A 7971-nucleotide genomic window follows, 5' to 3' on the forward strand; every position below is an offset into this window, starting at 1 on the left:
CCCCGAGAGCGCCCCCTGCAGCCCGGGAGGAGGGGCCCGCGCCCCGAGAGAGCCCCCTGCAGCCCCGGAGAGCCCGCGCCCCTAGAACGCCCCCTGCAGCCCGGGAGGGGGATCCCGCGCCGCCACAGCGCCCCCTGCAGCCCGGGAGGGGGATCCCGCGGCGCCACAGCGCCCCTTGCAGCCCGGGAGGAGGGTGAGCGCTGCCACAGCGCCCCCTGCAGCCCGGGAGGAGGGTGAGCGCTGCCACAGCGCCCCCTGCAGCCCGGGAGGGGGCGCTGTGAAGAATAAACAAAATATTATTGTAATGGAGAGACTGCAGAATGGTGCAGTACAGAGGGATCTGGGCGTCCTAGTCGATGAATCATAAAGAATGAGTACAGCGAGTGATTAGGAAGGGAAATGGAGTGTTTATTGCGGGGGAATGGAACATAAAAGTTGGGATGTTTTACTGCAGCGGCATTGGTGAGACCACATCTGGGACATTGTGTGCGGTTTTGCTCTCCCTGTTTGAGAGAGGATATAAGTGTGTTAGCAACAGCTCAGAGAAGGTTCACTCGCTGAGGGTTTATCTTCAGAGGAAAGGTTGGTCAGGCTGGACCTGTCTCCGTTGGAGTTTGGGAGATCGACAGGCGACCATAAGACGTAGGAGCAGAATGAGGCCACTCGGCCCATCGAGTCTGCTCCGCCATTCAATCATGGCTGATATTTTTCTCATCCCCATTCTCCTGCCTTTTCCCCATAACCCCTGACCCCCTTATTAATCAAGAACCTATCTATCTCTGTCTTAAAGACACTCAATGACCTGGCCTCCACAGCCTTCTGGCAGATCTTATTGAAACATATAAGATCCGAGGGAGCTTGCCAGGGTGGATGCTGAGAGGATGTTTCCCCTTTTGGGAGAGACAGGGACACAGTTTAAAATAGGGGATTTCCCATTTAAGATGGAGATGAGGAGAATTTTTTCTCTCAGAGGTTGTGAATCTTTGGAACTCTCTTCCCCAGGGAGGCGGGTCGGTGAATATCTTTATGGCCCAGGTAGATAGATTCTTGACTAACAAGGGATCTAAATGTTTTTGGGGGAGGTGGAATGTGGAGGTGAAACCATAGTCAGATCAGCCATGATGATAATGAATGGCGGAGCAGACTCAAGGGGCCGAATGGCCTACTCCTGCTCCTAGTTCATATGTTCTAAGGTAAATCCAGGAGACAACACGGACTACACCAGATCTCACAATGCCAGACGTCACAGCTCAGTGTGGGCTGGGTAGTGCCAGAAAGAGTGAATCCTCCCATTATAATCAGACCAACACCGTTCTCATGACCAGCTAGAAGATAATATAGACCCTCTGTGGCAAAGTGCCATCAGTGACAACAACAAAATACATAGAAACCAGTGACAATGAACAGGGGGAATCCCCCTTAACTATTAGTTCCCATTCAGAAGAACAACATTTTCGACTGTCTAACAGTTTCCTCCCAAACATACAGCTGGTTTGAGATTCCCTAACCAGTGTCAAACTAATGTTATACACCTTACATCCCTGCATTAACCCAGGAATCGAACCCGGGTCCCTGCCTCATGGCGCCAGGGATCCGGGTTCGATTCCTGGCTTGGGTCACTGCCTGTGCGGAATCTGCATGTTCTCCCCGTGTCTGTGTGGGTTTCCTCCAGGTGGTCCAGTTTCCTCCCACAGTCCGAAGGACGTGCTGGTTAGGGTGCGTTGGCTATGCTAAATTCTCCCTCAGTGTACCCGAACAGGCGCCGGAGTGTGGCGACGAGGGGATTTTCACAGTAACTTCATGGCGGTGTTAATGTAAGCCTACTTGTGACGCTAATAAATAAACTTTTACCTCAAGTTAGACCATCTCAGGAGAAGTCAACATTATCTTCTGCATCCGGCCTGTATTCAAACACAGCATTACAATTCAACTTCTGTTACAACAGTTGATCCAACAGAGAGCAGGGCTCAAATCTGGACAGCCCAGCTTAGAGTAGGTGTCAGACCCAGCCAGCCTGGCCACAGTAATGGGTACTTACAAAAAATAGTTCAATGTGTTGAGAAGAAGTTGCAGTGGGCAGTTTTGTGTTTCGCAGCCCCTCACACACACACAATGTCCAGACATACTTCATGTTTTTAGTGCAAAACTTAAGATAAGAATGCCAAACTAAGGAAAAAGTTAGACACAACTCACATACAGAAAGAAGGATTTTATTATCCATTGAGTCTGTTGAACTGATTAACTAGATAACACCATGAGAGTGATGGGACATTTCCATACTGAGGTATGTATATTTAAAGTGAGAGGGGAAATGTTTAAAAGGGACCCGAAGGGCAACTTTTTCACACAGAGGGTGGTGCGGGTATGGAATGAGCTGCCAGAGGAGGTGGTAGAGGTGGGTATAATTACATTTAAAAAGACATTTGGACAGGTACATGGATGGGACAGGTTTAGAGGGATATGGGGCCAAACAGGCAAATGGGACTAGTTCAGTTTAGAGAACCTGGTCGGCATGGACAGGTTGGGCCAAAGGGCCTGTTTCCGTGCTGTATATCTCTATCACTCTATTGAGATGGGTATTGTTGAGTGTGCAGGGTAGGTGGATTCGCCATATTAAATTGCCCCTTAGTGTCCAAATATGTATAGGTTGGGTGAATGGGCTGTGCTAAATGTGTGGGGTTATGGGAATAGGGCAGGGGAGAGGGCCTGGATAAGATACTCTGTCAGAGTCAGTGCAGACTCAATGGCCTCTTCGGCACTACAAGGATGCTATGATTACAACAACAACTCACATTTTGATAGCACCTTCAATGTAGTGAAATGTTTCAAGGTGCTTCACAGGAGAATAATCAGCCAATTCATCTGAGCTGGATGTTCCCCATTATTCAGGAAGGGAGCAAGGCCAAAGGGGGTATTAGAGCCAGACCAACAAGACCCAGCCTCCACGTTCAGCATTGCACTAATGTCACAATCGGGATTTGAATACCCACTCAACCATCACCTCATTAAAAACTAACACCATCTTTCAGCAGCAAGTTAATACTATCTGCTTTGCAGGAGTGCTGGCTAGATCTCTAATTCTAGATTTAGAATGAGCTGTGAGGAATGTCCCAGTCGTGGTCATACCACATGGGGAAGGTACTGAGTGTCAGGATGCTGCAAAGTGGGATGGCAAAACAGGATGGAGACAATATCATAGAATATCATAGAATCCCGACAGTACAGAAGGAGGCCATTCAGCCCATCGAGTCTGCACTGACCACAATCCCACCCAGGCCCTATCCCCATAACCCCACATATTTACCCTGCTAATTCCCCCTGATACTAAGGGGCAATTTAGCACGGCCAATCAACCTAACCCGCACATCTTTGGACTGTGGGAGGAAACCAGAGCACCCGGAGGAAACCCACGCTGACACGGGGAGAATGTGCAAACTCCACACAGGCAGTCACCCAAGGTCGGATTTGAACCTGGGTCCCTGGAGCTGTGAGGCAGCGGTGCTAACCACTGTGCCACCGCGCCACCCAAGGAGAGACCGAGACTCACAGGCGCGACAAGGAGAGACGGAGACCACAGAAGAGACGAGAGACAGAGACTCACAGACGGGACGAAAGGCTGACATTCACAGGCGAGACAAGAGACCCAGACTCACGGACAAGACAAGAGGCCGTGTCTCACAGACCTGCATTTTTGCAGATGATAGCACGAAGCTGATGAGGAATGATCCCAGGCCTCAGAATAAGCAGCCAGCACGCTATTCTGTTCTTGCCTTACAAGCAGCTATATTTTATTAATTTGGGCTGAGGGGGATTGTGTGGGGAATGAGAGTGAAGCAATCCAGAGTGGAAGAAGCAAACCTTCTCCGAGTGTGACTCTGGGTGTGTGGCCGGCAGCTGCTCTGTCACAGATCAAAGCACCCAAGTGTCTGCCTCAGCAGAACGGTTGGAGAAAATTTGCATCAACAGGTGGCTTGAGCTTTCGCACTGAGTTTGGTTTCAGCTGACGGATCCTCACCCCTCAGTCAGCAGCTTCTACCCTGAAGCTACAACCTGAGCACGCAATCCCCACTGACACCCCAGTGTAGCACTGTCACAGGTGCTGTTTCTTAGATGAGATGTTCGTTCTATAAGATCAACACGCAATCTTTTCCCCAGGGAAGGGGAATTGAAAACTAGAGGGTGTAGGTTTAAGGTGAGAGGGGAAAGATTTAAAAGGGACCTGAGGGGCAACTTCTTTGTGCAGAGGGTGGTGCGTGTGTGGAATGAGCTGCGAGAGAAAGTGGTCGAGGCAGGTTCAGTAGCAACATTTAAACAGTATTTGGATAAGTACATGGATGGGAAAGGATTAGAGGGATATGGGCCAAACGCGGACAATTGGGACTAGCTGGGAGGGCACCATGGTCAACATGGACCTGTTGGGCCGAAGGGCCTGTTTCTGTGCTGTATTGCTCTATGTGCCCTCTGAGCAGAATGCAAACCTGGCACTATTCCCAGTGTCCAAACTTCCCAAACTCAGGACATGGTGTCTGCAGAGAGACACTGAGTTGTTGGTGTGGGTACAGCAGCAAAACAACTTCAACAACAAGGTACAAAAAGCACAGTAGACACGCAATGAAATGTGAGATTTATATCTCTGCAAGCCTGTTCCTTTTAACCGCATGGAGTTTCTAACAGCACATTATGTTCTTCGAGTGGTTCTGAATAATGAACAAGGCCTTGAGAAGGTTCAAGCCTTTAGAAAATAAATAAAAAGACAGAATCATGGAATCTGATTGTGAAACCAAACCTCCCGGAAATGGAAACAGAATCTAGTTACCAGTAACTGGCTAAACCTCAGGCTGCAATTCCCAGAATCAGTACAGGATTCGGTGAATCCCTGTCCTTGGGATCTCAAAATTCCCAAGAACAAAAACATTAGAGCTAGACCAGGGCTGGTATTGGAAGATTTTTATTTCTCCTCTGGTGCTTTAATCAGAACAATTTACAACGATATAAACCAACTAAAAACTACATCAACCAGGAAATATTGCACAAATCAAACAGCCAGCACAAGATTCAACTGCGTCAGAGATGTTCAAACGTCACTGAACGAGCTTGGAGATGTCTTCAGAATTAAACCTTCCCAATACGGAGTGCTTGGGAATTGAATCCCAGTGAAAATGAATGAATAGCAACAAGGAGACTGGCCTTTGGGAACAGGCCTGGAAACTCCGAATTCCCGGAAATTGCCTCCAACGCCTCCGTCTTTATTCTTCGTACCTTTTCGAATCCGTTCTCTTTCGGATTTATTCAGTTCATTGCTAAATGTCTTTGTTTTTCAGCTTTCCATTGTCCTTGTTTCTCTCCGACTGAGTACGGGGCTAAAAGGTTGTGCACAGTTTGATTTGAGGGGCGAGGGAGGGAGAAGGAAGCTGCAGGTATTGTGTTGGGGGGGGAGGGGGGGGAACACGAGGTTTCCAGCTTCTCAATGTTGGTGTTGAACAAGTTCGAGCCTCTGAGGATTCAATCACCAAACTCGCGATAGGAATGGTCGTGGGATGTCCCACAGCAGCGAACAACCGCATCAAACATCATAGGAAGATCAAAGGGGATTATAGAATATAATCTGTAAGGTGTAGAAGCAGGCCATTTGGCCCATTGAGTGCACTGATTCTCTCCAACAGAACACCCAGACCCTATCCCCATTACCCCACGTATTCACGTCGCTAGTCCCACTAACCTACACATTTGGGTCACTAAGGGGCAATTTACCATGGCCAATCCATCTAACCTGCACATCTTTGGACACTAAGGGGCAATTTAGCACGGCCAATCCATCTAACCTGCACATCTTTGGACACTAAGGGGCAATTTATCATGGCCAATCCATCTAACCTGCACATCTTTGGACACTAAGGAGCAATTTAGCATGGCCAATCCATCTAACCTGCACATCTTTGGACACTAAGGGGCAATTTAGCACGGCCAATCCATCTAACCTGCACATCTTTGGACACTAAGGGGCAATTTAGCATGGCCAATCCATCTAACCTGCACATCTTTGGACACTAAGGGGCAATTTAGCATGGCTAATCCACCTAACCAACACATCTTTGGACACTAAGGGGCAATTTATCATGGCCAATCCATCTAACTTGCATATCTTTGGACACTAAGGGGCAATTTATCATGGCCAATCCATCTAACCTGCACATCTTTGGACACTAAGGAGCAATTTAGCATGGCCAATCCATCTAACCTGCACATCTTTGGACACTAAGGGGCAATTTAGCACGGCCAATCCATCTAACCTGCACATCTTTGGACACTAAGGGGCAATTTAGCATGGCCAATCCATCTAACCTGCACATCTTTGGACACTAAGGGGCAATTTAGCATGGCTAATCCACCTAACCAACACATCTTTGGACACTAAGGGGCAATTTATCATGGCCAATCCACCTAACCTGCACATCTTTGGGCACTAAGGAGCAAGTTAGAATGGCCAATCCATCTAACCACATCTTTGGACTGTGGGAAGAAAATGGAACACTCAGAGGAAACCCACGCAGACACGGGGAGAACGTGCAAACTCCACATGAGGATAAAGAAGGAAATTCCAACATAGTTTGTTTCTGATGTATATCTGGGCAGTGTCAACAACAATTGCATTTATGTAGTGTGTTTAAAAGTAGCTCAGCATGCCAAGGTACTTCACAGGAGCAATGAGCAGTGAGTCACCTGCCAGGTGACCAGAAACTTGTGTCAAAACAGTAACAGGAATGGGCCATTCAGCCCATCGAGCCGACTTTTCCATTCAGTAAGATCTTGGCTGATCTGAAGTGGTCTGAGATCTACTATCCTGTCCCCTTCCCCCCGGTAACACTCCACACCCCCCCTCCCCCCATCTATCAAAAAGCTCTCTAACTCAGCCTTGGATATATTCAATGAGCCACAGTCTGCACTGCCTCTCTAACTAACCACCCTCCTCATTTCGGTTTTAAACAGTTTGAAACTGTGCCCCTGGTCCTTCGGCAGGAAGTATCCCCCCAGGTAACTTCACAGTAACGTCATTGCAATGTGAATGTAAGCCTTACTTGTGACTGATAAATAAACTTCAACTTTACTTTAAAGGTAAGCTCCCACCTCTCAGAATCAAAGAACAACAAAGGACAATACAGCACAGGAACAGGCCCTTCGGCCCTCCAAGCCCACGCCGTTCCCTGGTCCAAACTAGACCATTCTTTTGTATCCCTCCATTCCCACTCCGTTCATATGGCTGTCTAGATAAGTCCTAAACGTTCCCAGTGTGTCCGCCTTCACCACCTTGCCCGGCAGCGCATTCCAGGCCCCCACCACCCTCTGTGTAAAATATGTCCTTCTGATATCCGTGTTAAACCTCCCCCCCCTCACCTTGAACCTATGACCCCTCGTGAACGTCACCACCGACCTGGGAAAAAGCTTCCCACCGTTCACCCTATCTATGCCTTTCATAATTTTATACACCTCTATTAGGTCACCCCTCATCCTCCGTCTTTCCAGTGAGAACAACCCCAGTTTACCCAATCTTACATGTTGCAATCAGATCTCACCTCTCGTTCTTGTAAACTCCAGTGGATAAAGACCCAGCCTTTTCCTCACAAGACAACCCCTTTATCCCAGGAATCGGCCCAGTGAACCTTCTCTGAACTGTTTCCAATGCAAGTTTATCATTCCAACCCCCCCCGGCCCTCCTGAGCACGAAGGCCAAAATTGTACACCGTACTCCAGGTGCTGTCTCAACAATGACTTTGGCCTTTATTCCATAGGGGATGGAATTTCAATGTGTGGTTTTTAAGGAGGGAAATCTTAAAGGATGGATGGTGGGGGTGGTGGGGGCGGGGTGACGTAGAGGTTAATTGAAAATTCTTGGTACTCCAGCATCTGAAAACATTGGGGTTCCGCAAGAGGCCAGATTGGTGGAGCGTAGGGATGAGAGAGTCGTGCAGGAGG

The 7971-nt window shown here is 48.4% G+C and overlaps 1 long non-coding RNA gene across 1 annotated transcript; it reads right to left on the reverse strand.

Moving 5' to 3' along the window:
* Positions 1-4932: 4932 nt before the first annotated feature.
* On the reverse strand, positions 4933-7650 carry LOC144488575 (uncharacterized). Its single transcript, XR_013496624.1, has 2 exons — positions 6442-7650; positions 4933-6181 (listed from the first exon to the last, which is right to left on the reverse strand). It is a non-coding gene; the product is annotated as an uncharacterized LOC144488575 (long non-coding RNA).
* Between the last annotated feature and the right edge of the window lie 321 nt (positions 7651-7971).

Source organism: Mustelus asterias, unplaced genomic scaffold (assembly GCF_964213995.1).
Source record: "Mustelus asterias unplaced genomic scaffold, sMusAst1.hap1.1 HAP1_SCAFFOLD_1675, whole genome shotgun sequence".
NCBI classification, from domain to species: Eukaryota; Metazoa; Chordata; class Chondrichthyes; order Carcharhiniformes; family Triakidae; genus Mustelus; species Mustelus asterias.